The 14672-nt window shown below is 42.9% G+C and overlaps 1 protein-coding gene across 5 annotated transcripts in view; it reads left to right on the top strand.

Moving 5' to 3' along the window:
• The window catches only part of LOC115474560 (shugoshin 2-like), a 235697-nt gene that overhangs the window by 147935 nt on the left and 73090 nt on the right, over positions 1 to 14672 (top strand). The window lies entirely within an intron of this gene.

Genomic DNA, 14672 nt, shown 5'->3' with positions numbered 1-14672 from the left:
AGCCTTTGGTTCTGAATGATTTGCTGCTGGTCCCCAGTTGGTCATATGGTCCTTAGTTGAGCTTTACAGGTGGCTTGAGTCTACAGAGTCATATCTCAAGGTCTTCAGATCCCATGTCTTTGGTGTCCTATGAGTTTACGTCTTACCTCCCTTCACTTGTCCCCAGTTTCCTGTGGAGCTCTCCTTTTCCAACATAACCTTAAAAAAAAAAGATGTTTACTAGAGAGCGTGGGGCAGAAGTATCAGTCCTGATTCTTTCTGGAGACCTGTGGAGACTGTGAACTTGGGGGGAGCAGCTGGCAGTGGTAAGTTCAACTAAAGTTTGAATCAGAACCGTTCTAGTTGGCGCAAGGGCGGGATCTCCAACTCATTGCTTGGGACTGCATTGTGTTGCACTTGTGCCAGTCAGGATGAATGGTGACTCCCACGGAGGCAGTTAAGCGGTTTTCCCACTGTGGAATCCACTGGCTGGTGTTGGGGCATTGTAGTGCATACGAGCTGGGAATCCTGAGGAATGTGTGGGAAATGGTTGACGACAACACATCTTCAGATTTGGCACAGCATCCACATACACCGGGGAATTTGGGCTCCCTGGTAGGGCCAGTACACAGTTTGATGCAGTAGAGCGTGGGAATGGGTATCATTTTGTTGGGGCCAACTGGCAGTGTGGAAAAGCCTCTGATCATGCACGGAGCACAGCCACCATATTACAACTTCAGGGCCCGACAGAGTATTCAACTGCATCAGAATCTTTATTTTCTCAGGAGTTTAATGCTTTTACACCTGGCCTATTTACTGTAGCAGGGACAGTCAATTTGCAAGATGTTTCAGTTTCTCACCCTGCTGCCCCTGAAGCTCCTAGGAGATCTTGTTTCGTCTCATCTGTCCATTCCTAGAGGTCTATATCTGCATCTCCCTCCTTATCTGATGTGGCCTTGGTCTGTTCTTGGTTTTGAGTCTAGTCTTCCCTCAGCACCAAATTATTTATCCTGTATTTGTCCCCTATACCCCCTTCCGTCAGCTTTGCTCCTCCACTGCTGGCTTCCTCCTCCATCTGTCATTCACCTTGACACAACCTGAGCTACGGCCATCAGCTATGCTAGACCCAAGCTTTGGAATTCATTACTTGCTCACCTCCCGTTGAAACCCTCCTATGTTAAGTTTAAAGCAGCTCTAAAAACCCACCTCTTCAGTATTGCCTATTTTGCTAAGCCTTACTCTTGCCTTTTCTGTTATGCCTTAATTTCTCTCCCTCCTCTTTTTATTATTTTCTTTCTCCATCAGTTAACTTTTCTGTTTGTATACTGCTTAGAAGCCAGTGTGAGTAAATAAGTAAATATTCAGAGAAGCTATCATTGAAAGAACCATTAGAGGAGGGAGAGTTTCTTCCTGAGGAGGGGTTTGACCCGAATGTAATGAGGTGGTTTCATAAAGAGGAGCTCAGTACTTTTATATCTGAAGCATTGGTGATTCTTTCCATTGAGGAACTTCAGTGTCAGAAGTTCCATCTTTGTCGATTGCCTTAGATATGGGCTTAGAGGTCCTTCTAAAGCCTTCCCAATGCATTTAGATTTGCAAGACCTATAGCAGAATGGGTCTCACCAGACATGAGGCTGAGAGTGGGAAGAGCCATGGCTCTCGCCTCTGCCCGTTGGCTCCGGAGGAGAAGGAGAAATTGCAGCTCTTAAGACTGTGACTAAGACCACCACTTTGCTGTTGGAAGGGGGCATTGCCCTAAATGACCTACAGGATAGGAAGCTAGAAGGCTCACTGAAACAAGCCTTTGAAGTGACCTCTTTAGGCCTTTAAACGACAGTGTGCAGTTTGTTCGTGGCTAAAGCATGACTGCCAAATGATAAATATAGAGATTTATTTTCCAGTTAAGGGTTATATTTTGGGAATAGTGCTGGAAACAAAACTCTGTCTCTAATAGCTCAGTTGACCAGAGACGTTTTCTTCACTTTGGAAAAAATAAGAAGAATTAGGCATTGCTTTGAACCTCTGCAGTTTAAATTGTTCAGGCTTTGATTTTGAGCCAACTAGACTATTACAACATTCTACTGGTAGGCTATTCACAATTAATTCTGAAGAAATTACAAACTTTACAAAATGTAGCAGTTCTCCTAGTTTATTTTGCTAAAAAATTTGACAGCGTTATCCCCTTGCTGCTTAAATTTCTCATTTACTGCCTATTCAAGCAAGGGTGTATTTCAAGATCGGTACATTTTTATTTTCAAAACATTATATGGTTTTGCTCCAGAATGTATGTTGTCATTGCCTATTCCCTGTTGAGACACCATTATGCAGCTTTGAAATATTTTGTCTTTACATCTTCTGTCTTTTAGGTCAGTGAAGTATCCAAAGAATCTTTCAATCCTCATCTTTTACAGGGGTCAAACTGTGGAATGACCTTCCTGTTTATCTGAACCTTTTTATGTAATTTACAAAAGTATTGAAAACATGGCTATTTGAGACGTTCCTGTACTGCTGACATAATGTTTCTTGGTAGTCTTTTATAAAGCTAAGTGGCTCTATCAAGGCTACAGGGATAGCTTTAAAAAATGATTAATGTATATTTTGTTGTGTTCTTGAATGCTAGATAGTTTTTAATGGGTGTAATCATTCTGTTTGTACTCTTCCCAGGTATGCTTGGTTTTGTTTCTTTTTGTGTAAACCACATAGAACTGATCCACTTAATTGAGTATAAAAGTATTACTTTAGTTGAAGTGGCATCGGCAGTCTGCAATACAAGATGGATGCCATAATGCCCAGCTGGAAGCAGGGTTGGCCTACTTAACGGATGCTATTTATGACACATTACAGGTTATGGCCCGCAGTATGACTTTGGCTGTCTCAGCACTCTGATTGCGGAGTTTGGCAGATACATTAGTCACATCTAGGTAAACTGCCCTTTTGGGGCAAGTGGTTATTTAGAGACTATCTCTTGGTAACTTGGTTAAAGAACTGGAGAAAAACTAAGCCAAGGCCGTTGACAGAGGATACGCCGAAAGCCTCTCACCATCACCGACCAAGAAAGGGATCTTGGTGTCATCATTGATGATACGTTGAAACCTTCAGCGCAGTGTGCTGCGGCGGCTAAGAAAGCAAATAGAATGTTAGGTATTATTAGGAAAGGAATGGAAAATAAAAATGAGGACGTTATAGTACCTTTGTATCCATGGTGCAACCGCACCTCGAATATTGTGTTCAATTCTGGTCGCCGCATCTCAGAAAAGATATAGTAGAATTAGGAAAGGTGCAGAGAAGGGCGACAATTGATAAAGGGATAGGACGACTTCCTTATGAAGAAAGGCTAAAGCGGCTGGGTCTCTTCAGCTTGGGGAAAAGACGGCTGAGGGGAGATATGATAGAGGTCTATAAAATATTGAGTGGAGTTGAACGGGTAGACATGAAGCGTCTGTTTACGCTTTCCAAAAATACTAGGACCAGGGGGCATGCGATGAAGTACAAAGTAGTAAATTTAAAACAAATTGGAGAAAAGTTTTCTTCACTCAACGTGTAATTCAACTCTGGAATTCGTTGCCAGAAAATGTGGTAAAGGTAGTTAGCTTTGCAGAGTTTTAAAAAAAGGTTTGGACGGCTTCCTAAAGGAAAAGTCCATAGACCATTATTAAATTGGACTTGGGGAAAATCCACTATTTCTGGTATAAGCAGCATAAAATGTTTTGTACTTTTTGGGGGGGATTTTGCCGGGTATTTGTGACCTGGATTGGCCACTTTTGGAAACAGCATGCTGCTGGGCTTGATGGACCTTTGGTCTTTCCCAGTATGGCAATACTCATGTACTTATCAAGTTCATTTTCAAAGCACTTAGCCTCCCAAAGTTCCATAGAAACCTATGGAACTTAGCCTCCCAAAGTGCTTTGAAAATATGCCTCTGTCTTCAGGGTGCTCTCGATTTGCAGACAGCAGATGATACCGACCTAGTCATCAGTAATATGGTGAGAAGTCCCGCTTTCAGGAACGCCACTCTTCCTTTTGTGCAGACAGGAAGTTCTCTCCGTCAGTCAGAGCACCCAATTTCTCCTGAACTTTACAATGATACAAGGCTGGTTCACTCTCATCTTCCTCCGGTAGGAGGACGTCTTCAGGAGTTTATTTATTTATTTGTTGCATTTGTATCCCACATTTTCCCACCTCTTTGCAGGCTCAATGTGGCTTACAATACATCATGAATAGTGGAAATATATAAGAGAATAGGCGTTTAGTATTATAGAAGGATTTTGGGTAGCATGATAATGAAAAAGCATGATATTAGTATAACAAGCAAATATTATAAGACAATTCTAGATATATGTGGAGGAGTTCGCATTTGTTGATCTTTGTGGTATGCCTTGTTAAAGAGATGGGTCTTCAGTAGTTTGCGGAAGTTAGTTCATAGATCGTTTTAAGTTATGCTACAGCGCGTTCCAGATTTGTGTGCTTAAGTAGGAAAAGGTTGACGCATGTGTTAGTTTGTATTTTAGGCCTTTACAGTTAGGGAAGTGGAGATTGAGGAATGTGCAGGATTTTTTAGCATTCCTGGGTGGTAATTCTAGCAGGTCTGACATGTAGGCTGGGGCATCTCCGTGAATGATTTTATGAACTAGGGTGCATACTTTGAACATGATGCGTTCTTTAAGTGGGAGCCAATGTAGTTTTTTTCTTAGGGGTTTAGCACTTTCATATTTTGCTTTCCTGAATATGAGTCTAGCTGCAGTGTTCTGGGCTGTCTGAAGTTTCTTGATTATTTGCTCTTTGCAGCCAGTGTAAAGTGCGTTGCAGTAGTCTAGATGACTGAGTACCATTGATTGTACCAGGTTACGGAAGACGGCCCTTGGGAAGAAAGGTCTTACTCTTTTTAGTTTCCACATTGAGTGGAACATCTTGGTTGTGTTTTTCACGTGGTTTTCAAGAGTTAGGTGTCGATCAATGATAACTCCAAGAATTTTTAGGGTGTCCGAAATTGGAAGGTTCAGTTTTGGTGTGTTAATGGTGGTGAATTTGTTGTTGGGAGGTGAGTATTAGGCATTGGGTTTTTTCTGCATTGAGTTTCAGCTGAATGCATCTGCCCATGAATGCATGATTTGTAGACTTTGGTTGATGTCATTGGAAATTTCCTTTAAATCTTGTTTAAATGGGATGTAGATCGTTACGTCCTCTGTCTATATGTATGGATTTGGGAAGAGTGGGCCAAAATTGCATCACACTAGTGGGTTCTGGATATTCTTACAGAAGGTTACAAGTTGGAGTTCTCCCACCTGGTCACCCCTCTTTTCTTGAAGTCTCCTTGTCAAAAGGGAACCAAGGCGGTCAAGATTCAGGCCACTGTAGGTTTTTTGGAGCTCTGGGTCATTGTTCCAGTACCCCAGGCCAAACAGGGACAAGGCAGATACTCCATCTACTTCATTGTCCCAAAGAAGGAAGGCACCTTTCGTCCAGTCTTAGATCTCAAAGTGTTGTGTTTGGTCATGAACCCTTGTACCTAAGTCGAGGCCTAGGACAGAGCGAGTCCACATTGGTACAGAGACAAAAGGCTACAAAGCCCAGCATGCTCAAGGAGACCAGAGTGCACCACCAGACAGGAAAGATGGAACACTCATAAAGGCCGCAAAGCCGAACTGGAACCCACATGTAAATGTACGGGCCGCAAGGCTGAACTGGAACCCAAACAGACAAGAAGGAAGGGGGAAAGGAACAGAGCAAAGTCCCTGAAGGGAATACTAACTAGGCAGCGCACACTGCGCAAAACAGTCAACGAAAGGTCACAAGACCAAACACACAGGTACTAACAGTAACAGCAAGTAAAAGGGAAACCACACAGAAAGGCAGCTCAGGGTTGTTCTAGAACCCACAGCTTATACAGAAGAGCAGCCCAAACAGGTGTCAAACAATAGATACAGCAAATAAAGGGTTAAAGGGAAACTACAGCGAGGCGGCTCAGGGCTGTGCCACACAACTTAAATGGAAGAGTAGTCCAAACAGGATACAAACAACAGATACAGCAAGTAAAAAGTTAAAAGGAAACCACACAGAGAGAGAGCTCACAGCTGAGCTACAGCATAGGTAGACGTAGGAACAAGCTCTCACAGACTCAAGCAGCAAATACAGAAGATAGAGTTAAAGGCAAACCATAAAGAGAAACAGCTCACATCTGAGCTACAGCACAAGTAGATGGAGGAACAAGCTCCCACAGACTCAAACAGCAAATACAGGAAGTGTAAGGGTTAAAGATTAACCACACACTACTACTACTACTTAACATTTCTAAAGCGCTACTAGGGTTACGCGGCGCTGTACAATTTAACATAGAGGGACAGTCCCTGCTCAAGGAGCTTACAATCTAAAAGACAAGTGAACAGTCAGTCCGATAGGGGCAGTCAAATTGGGGCAGTCTTGATTTACTGGACGTTAAGAGGTGCCGAACGCAGCATTGAAGAGGTGGGCTTTAAGCAAAGACTTGAAGATGGGCAGGGAGGGGGCTTGGCGTAAGGGCTCAGAGAAAGAACTCTCACTGTGACACACGCACAGACAACGGAGAATCACAAGGTAAGCTCACAGCTGAGGGAATTAGTGCTACACCGTCCTATGCAAGCAGAGGTAGGTTTAAATATGGTCTGGCATCTGACATTATCTGCCTCGGACATTATCCCAAACCCTGACGTAGCCAATCAGGACTGAGACCCTGTTGCTACCATGCTTGTCCCAAACCTTCTGCCTCAAAAGTGTCCTGTGTTTATATAGAAACGCTAAGAGCAGTCTTAGCTTCTGTTCACGTGGGAGAATTTCACACTGACCTCTGTCTCAATGAGGCATACTTGTATATACCCATGTGACTGCTATCAGAGGTTTCTGTTTTGCAGTGCTGGGTCATCACTTCCAGTCAGAGCTTTGCCCTTCAGTTTTGCCACGGCACCAACAACATTTGCCTAGGTGTTAGTGGTGGTGGCAGCAGCCTTCCTTCAGTGCCAGGGAATGGGATTTCACCCGTATCTTGACAGACTGGCTCATTCGTGTGCCGTTCTAGTCAGACAGCTGGCAGTGATGGACAAAGTTGGCTGTCTTCTGTGGTCGTTGGGTGATTAATTTTGAGAAGAGCACACTAACTGCATCGCAGACACTGGAGTATCTCGGCATTCTATTCGATACAGCAAAGGATAGCGGCGATGGAAGTGGTGCCATGGGCAAGGGCTCATTACAAGAGTCTCTTTTCAGCTGATAATCTCTAGTGTCACCAAATTATGACATTCATCTTTCTTGGACACTGGTTGCTAGATTTGATATACTATCTTTCTATGAGTATGTAAGCTTCTAAAAAGTTTGGGAATATCTTACTGGCTTTATGCCAATGACATCCAATTCTTCTTTTCCTATTGAGAAATCTGTTTCATTTGATTGCCTATGTCTTCCTTTTTTGTCAACAGTGAAGAGCTGGATATTGGCCAATAGATAAAAACTTAATATAGCTGAGATTGATTTTGTCAGATCTGCTATATCTTTTTCTGTACAAATTGGTTTGGAAGGTTCAATGATTGATAAACGAGAAATGAGATATTTTGAGGTACTCCTGGACTCTCTCTTTTTCAGGCCATGTCCAGAGCCTGGTCAGACACACATTTTCTTTAAAATAAAGCTTTTGAGTAGATTAAGGCGGATAACTTTAAGTTCATTATTTTTGCTCGTATTACTCCACTGTCAACTAGTGTAACGCTTTGCTTATGGGAGTATTGGGAACTCTGTTGCATCCCCTTCAGTTGGCGCAAAATGCTTTAGCAAGGATAGCGACCAGAACAGCTAGATTTGGCCATATCACCACAGTTCTGATGAAACTCCATTGGCTTCCAGTTAAAGGCACTCACAATTTAAGATTCTGACACTAATTTATAAGTAACAAAACTAAATATTGGGAAAATAAACCCAAAAAATCCCCATACTTCTAAATTATAATTAAATACAACAGTGCAGGCTAACTCTCTCTCCATTGTCAAAAACTAATGTAAAATAAATAAACGGGCTCAGTTCAAACCATTACAACTAAGGCTGGTCATTTGGTTGAACCAGAGGAACCATCATTGCACATTCGTTGTTCCTTGAAATCAATCATATGTATTTATGTCAACCGTCTCCAGACAGCAGATGTTAATACCTTGTGTATATGTACTTTGAAAAATTGTTTATCACATGCCAAACAGGAAACACTGTATTCATACACACACAAAAAGTTGTTTGTTAATTGTATGCCAAACAGGAAATCATGTGCAATACCACAATTATGTAAAGCACAACTCACTGCTAAACATATAAAGTGTCATGTAAAGAGTCCGTAACACTAAACTAATACAATATAATCCATTACATCTTGTAGAATGTTCATAGCAGAGACACTCCAGATGATTCCACTTTATGTAGACTACGTCCTTCTGGACCCGTCAGACCGGCTACCCCAGACTGTGAGCTTTAAATCATGCAGCAGCCCCCCTCAGCGTTCCCTTGACTCTGGCCGAGTTTTGCTGTGAGTGTTCTCAAAAGGGAACTCCATATGTTAACCCCGGTGCTATAGTAAAAACCGTTAACAAATCTTACATACACAAATTAAATAAACCAAGCAATTTGTCCATTATCTAATGAATTTATCTTGAATGTATACTAATTCATAATCCTTAAATATGCTTGCGGACGCTGTCTCTGTGAGTATCCCAAGTCCAGACAACACAGAAAACCACTGCATACTGAAAGCACACACTGTGTTGGATTTAAACCTAAAGGAAGTGACATAGATCACCATTATCATGTTTCTGTTCTGTCCAATGAGCAGTTAAAGGGGCTTCTGGTTTAGCTGTTTTAATATTACTAATGTGTTCCCCGCTGTATATCTTGATTTTGCGCGATGTCTGGCCAATGTACATCAGACTGCATGGACAAACAATGCCATACAGTACACCTGAGGAATTTCAATTTGTTCATTCCTTTAGCTGAAATATTCTTGTGGTGTGCGGTATACTGATCCATGAGGTCACCAAAACATACTGGCAATACAAGCAAGTCCGACACTTGGTGACCAAGCTCACCACTCACAACCCTGGACGTGGTAGACAATAATTCACCCAGGTTTCTACCCCTACTATAAGCAAACCTTGGAAATTTCCTTAGAACTGCATGATAACCCAAAATATGCCAATATTTTACTATCACGGATCGGATGTAATGTGCCGTTGAAGGAAATGGTAATACACATACCTATGATGCAGGCTGATCACAATGTGTAGAATTCAGAAGCCATCCACGATCAGTGTATAATGCATGTTTATAGGCTGTCTTAATGATGGCCACTGGGTACCCTCTCTTTGTTGAAATCAAAAGAACATATGCATCGCCTGCTCTTTAAATTGGTCCCTTGGTGGGAGGTCACGTGGTGCCATGGAGGAGTGAAGTCGCTGAAAAGCGGAGCTCCCACATTTCCTCCCCAAAATCTTGCTATAATCAGCCTTACCAGAGGATTTTATACCAGAAGAGAGAGGGGGAATAATCGATAAGCACGCAGAGTAAATTATATTTGCAGAGAGTGTTGCGATGGCCACGAAATCACAAAAGAAAGAAAAAGAGAAGCTCAAGGTACCCGAATCTAATATGACGGAGATATCGGGGCAACCGACCAGCACAGGGTGTTCAGCATGGACGGCTGAAATAACGGCAGAAGTCACGGCGGCGGTGGAAGCCGCTTTAGATAAAAAAAACTACAGGCTCTGTATGATAGAGCTGAAGCTGCCCACGAACGACTCGATGGGTTCCATTTGGACCTTGATCAGCTGCAACAGCGGATTAGCGATCTTGAAGACCGCATGACGGAGGCCGTGGAACCAGCGGAAGCCATGCGTTCTAAAGTGAGTGATCTGGAGCAAAAACTTGACGACCTAGAAAACAGGTCGAGACGTAACAATCTTAGACTTATTGGCCTTCCGGAACACCTTAAGGATTCGGAGCTTGTGGATTACTTGGAGCGTTGGCTGCCTAAAGAGCTACAGCTCATCAATTTGCAAGAACCGCTGAAGATTGAAAGAGCCCATCGGGTCGGGCCGAGGAGACCTGCGGGGGACAGGCCGCGAACTGTGATTTTGCGAGTCCTACACTATGGCCATAAGCAGGCAATTGTGAAGGCGCTTAGATCTGGACTGCAGCTGCAACATGATGGAAAGCGCATTTTATGCTTTCAAGATTATTCTTCGAAAGTGGCAGCGGCAAGACGAGCTTTTGCACCCGTGTGTACAGAACTCCATACTCGAAAGATAAAGTTTGCTTTACTTTATCCAGCCACGCTGAAAGTTTTTCGGAATGGCACAGAAAAAACTTTGGAGACGGTGGAAGCGGCTAAAGAGTTGCTTAAAACCATATCACCTGCCACAACGGAGTGACGAGCTGTTTGCAGAGAGTGAAGACGGGAAACGACAGGTTTGATATCGGGCAGGCATGGGGAATATAAAACTTCTCCAGTACTTGCTACTGAATAATATGATATGCTGCCGAATAGTTAATAGAAGAGTTTAATATGGCAGCAATCCTGTTAGTTTAATGAGCACCTGAGAGACACGGATAATTCCACAGCTGTGGGCTTTGAGGGGTAATGCTTTATAACTATGGCCAGGAGTGTCTGCACATGCACTGATAAAGCAAAGGCTTAAGGCCTTCACTGTCGTAAAGGGAGTCCTGATACTCCGTTTCACAGTGGTCAGCATATGAGTGAGACTTACTAAGCAAGATTTCTGACTACAGTGGGGGTAATGTTATGATGTTAATATTATAATGTTAATGTTGTGTTCCAGTAACACCCACAGTAAAGTGGCCTGCGCTACTCAGGTAGCCTGAGTTTTATGGTCAAGGATTGATCTTTTGAACTGAATGTTTCACAAACAATTAATCAGATGTATATGTTAGCCAAGGAGAGTAAATGTTTCCTATATGTTATATGTTCATAAAGAATCTGGTGCACATAATAAACATTTTTTTTTTTTTTTTTAAATCACACAAAAACCACCTTCTCATACCTTAATAGTTCTCTGCAGAAGGCAGAAATGAGATGTTATTTTGTTCTAATGGGTTAACTGTATTGTTAATTCACTGATACAACCAGTGCTTGCACTTTTGTAGAGAACCCCGTGACTAGCAAGAGTACCACTGGTACGAGTAGTGAGTTTGAATTTGGGTCATAAGGTCACGGGGGATTCAAGTTAGAATATAGTGTTTGGCTGAACTGAGTTTATGGATTTCTGAAGGGAGGGAATGTGGTGCCAATGCGTGACGAGCTTGATTAGGAGCTCAAATGGGAAGATGGGAGAGGGGAAGGGGGGGATTGATAGGGGAGAGCAAAGGGGGTGGGGAAAGGGGGGGAATTCTTCCAGGCAGCGGGCTAATTGGACAAATGGAAACTGGAGAATCTAAAGGGATAGCTAGGCAGGATAAGGAGGAGGGGGAGGTGAGCTGGGACACTTCCCCCAAAGGTCCAACATATCAGCACTATAGCGAAACCATTAGTGGTTTGATGCAATGGTTAAAATAATATCGTGGAATGTTGGTGGCATATCGTCACCAATTAAACGTGCTAAGCTGCTACAGGCATTAAATAGGCAAAAAACTAATATTGTTATGTTACAAGAAACCCACTTATCTGCAACTGAACATCAGAAATTACGTAAGTGGTGGGTGCAGGAACTGGTGGACAGTCCTGCACACAATAAGAAGGCAAGAGTAGCTATACTGTTCAGGAAAGGGTTGCAATATGTTTTACATGATAGAATTGTGGATAATAAGGGCAGGTACATAATTCAACACATTACTTTAAATAACAAACCGCTATTGCTGGTCAACTTGTATGCGCCTAACCAATATGATAAACAATTCTTCCAGAGACTTCTTAAACATATACACGTCTTTGATCAGACCCCAATTATAGTAGGAGGGGACTTTAATCTGGTAGCGGATCCTTTGATGGACAGTACTGGATCCATAAGGGCCTCTCCGGTGAACCTTACTAGAGGAGTTCCTTGGGTTTGTTCTGAACTGGAGTTGGTGGATTCATGGCGCTTGCTACACCCTAGTACACGGGACTTTACGCATTTATCTAGAGCACACGGCACACAGTCCCGCATAGATTATCTACTAATATCAGAGAAGATTTCATCAAAATTACAACAGGCAGAGATTGGTGCTACTGAAGTGTCTGATCATGCGATGATTTGGGTGGTATTGGATTGGAGTAGTGAGGAAAAGACAGGATTCCAATGGAAATTTCCCAGAGCATTATACCACGATCCTAAATTCTTTCTGTTTATGAAGGAAAAATGGGGAGAATATGTAGACTGCAATCAAGAAAGTTATGTTAGGGACCCGATTCTATTTTGGGAGGCAGCAAAGGCGGTCTTGCGGGGACATATTATCTCATACTCGGTGTATCAAAAGAGAGTAAAAGATGCAGAATTGGCACGGCTTGAGCTCCAAGTGAGACGGGATAGACAGCAATATGGGCGTGTACCGACAGTAGGGAATAGGACCAAACTTTTGGCCTCGCAAGTGGAATTAAACCAATTGATCCAGGCAAAAACACAAAAATCACTGACTTATTTTCGCTTTCAGCTGTATAAACATGCTAATAAGCAGGGTCGAATGTTGGCACGACTAGTTAATCAGGTGGGAGGGCGCAGATGTGTAGTCAGAATAGTGACTGAAAAGGGTTCTTATTCCCACACTAACGCAGATATTAACACAGTGTTCAAAAACTTTTATGCCCAGCTATATGCAGCACCTGCTGACACCGGGCTTGAGGCGGCTTCTTACCTGGCGGGTCAGGAGCTACCTCAACTACAAGAAACGCAAAGAGAATTGCTGAATGCTGAGATTAATGAGGAGGAAGTGAGATGGTGTATTAGGAATAGCCCTTTATGCAAGTCGCCGGGGGCAGATGGATATACGTCTGAATTCTACAAACTGATGATAACTGACATAGTACCCTGCCTAACTGTGGTGTTTAACACCATAATACAGAGAGGAACATTGCCGGACAGTTTGAGGAAAGCGCAGATAATTGTGCTGCTTAAGCCAGGTCGAGATCCAGATAGAGCGGGTTCCTATCAACCTATTTCCTTATTGCCGTTCGAAACAAAGCTGATTGCTAAAATCATGGCGAATCGGCTGGCTAGAGTTTTGCCATCCCTGATAGCGGAGCCGCAGGTTGGGTTTGTTCGCGAGAGATCAGTAGCATGTAATATGAGGAAGATTCTATTAGCTCTAGAGGCCATACATAGGGACCCCAGGCCAGCACTGTTGGTGAGTTTCGATGCTGAAAAAGCATTTGATCAGGTTAATTGGTCCTTTATGTATGCGACATTGGAGGCCTATGGGATAAGAGGGTATTTAGTGGAAGCCATTAAGGCTTTATATCAGGCGCCTGTGGCAGAAGTAGTGGTTAACGGTATAGTATCAGACTTGTTTCCAATAGAGAGAGGTACACGGCAGGGCTGCCCCCTTTCACCCCTTCTATTTGCTTTGGTAATGGATCCCCTGGTTAGAGATATTGTGACTATGGCGGAGGTGAGGGGGGTAGAGGTGGGCCAGGAACAATTTAAACTGGCAGCCTTTGCAGATGATTTATTGGTGGTATTACAGGAGCCTCGGACATCCTTGACAGCGCTTTTGGAGATATTTGTAGAGTTTGGGGAATACTCAGGCTTTCGTCTTAACCTGGATAAGTCCGAGGCTCAGACCTTATATATGTCTGATGCAGAGTGGTCGCAGCTTAACTGTCCATTGAAAAGAACAGAAGAAGTATTTAAATATCTAGGTATACAACTGCCGGGTGATCCGAGGAGATTGTATCAATTGAACATTAGCAAGTTGTTTTCAGCTACCAAGTTACTTCTGGATCGATGGGGAGGGCTACCGGTGTCGCTTTTGGGTAGAATTTCATTGTTCAATATGATCATTTTTCCCAAGTGGCTTTATTATCACAAAAGGTGATTGGAAAAAATTGCTTGGCCTGTTATCAAAAATTTTTTGGAATAAGAAAAGACCGCAGATTAGTATGAGCAGTATGATGGATGGATGGAATACAGGAGGTTTTGGAATTTTGAACTTATGGTGGTATAATAGAGCCTGTATGTTAAGACACCTGGGAGACTGGTTGAAGGGAGATTCGCGTCACACACCGCTGCAGATGGAGGCAGATTGGATGCGTCCTTTGCATTTTAACTATGTCTTACAGGCTGAAGCTTCGGATTTGCCTACTTATATACGTAGAAGTATCTTGATAAAACCGATGCGGCTGATATGGGGAGAGATAGCGAGGCTCTGGTCCTTTGATGCACATGTTAGTAGACTTTTGCCCATAAGAGGTAACGGAGCCTTTAAACCAGGGCTAGAGAATAAGCGTATCAGGGGTTGGGGGGATAAAGGGCTTCATATGGTAGATGATTTTGTAGACAGGGAGGGGCGCCTTAAGTCCATGGACTCCTTGAACCTAGACTCTAATACATGGGCAGAGATATACGCCTTTAAACAGGTTTCCCACTACATTCACACGTTGCCTACACACCTTTTGGAAGTTGATGTGGCCTCCAAATTCAATGAACTATATGAAATGCCAACAACAGATCCAATCTCTATTTCAATGTTATACAAAAGGCTGC

This window comes from Microcaecilia unicolor, chromosome 7, assembly GCF_901765095.1.
Source record: "Microcaecilia unicolor chromosome 7, aMicUni1.1, whole genome shotgun sequence".
Lineage (NCBI taxonomy): Eukaryota > Metazoa > Chordata > Amphibia > Gymnophiona > Siphonopidae > Microcaecilia > Microcaecilia unicolor.
Note: the sequence above shows the minus strand (reverse complement) of the source record. Positions and strands in the feature narration are given on the sequence as shown.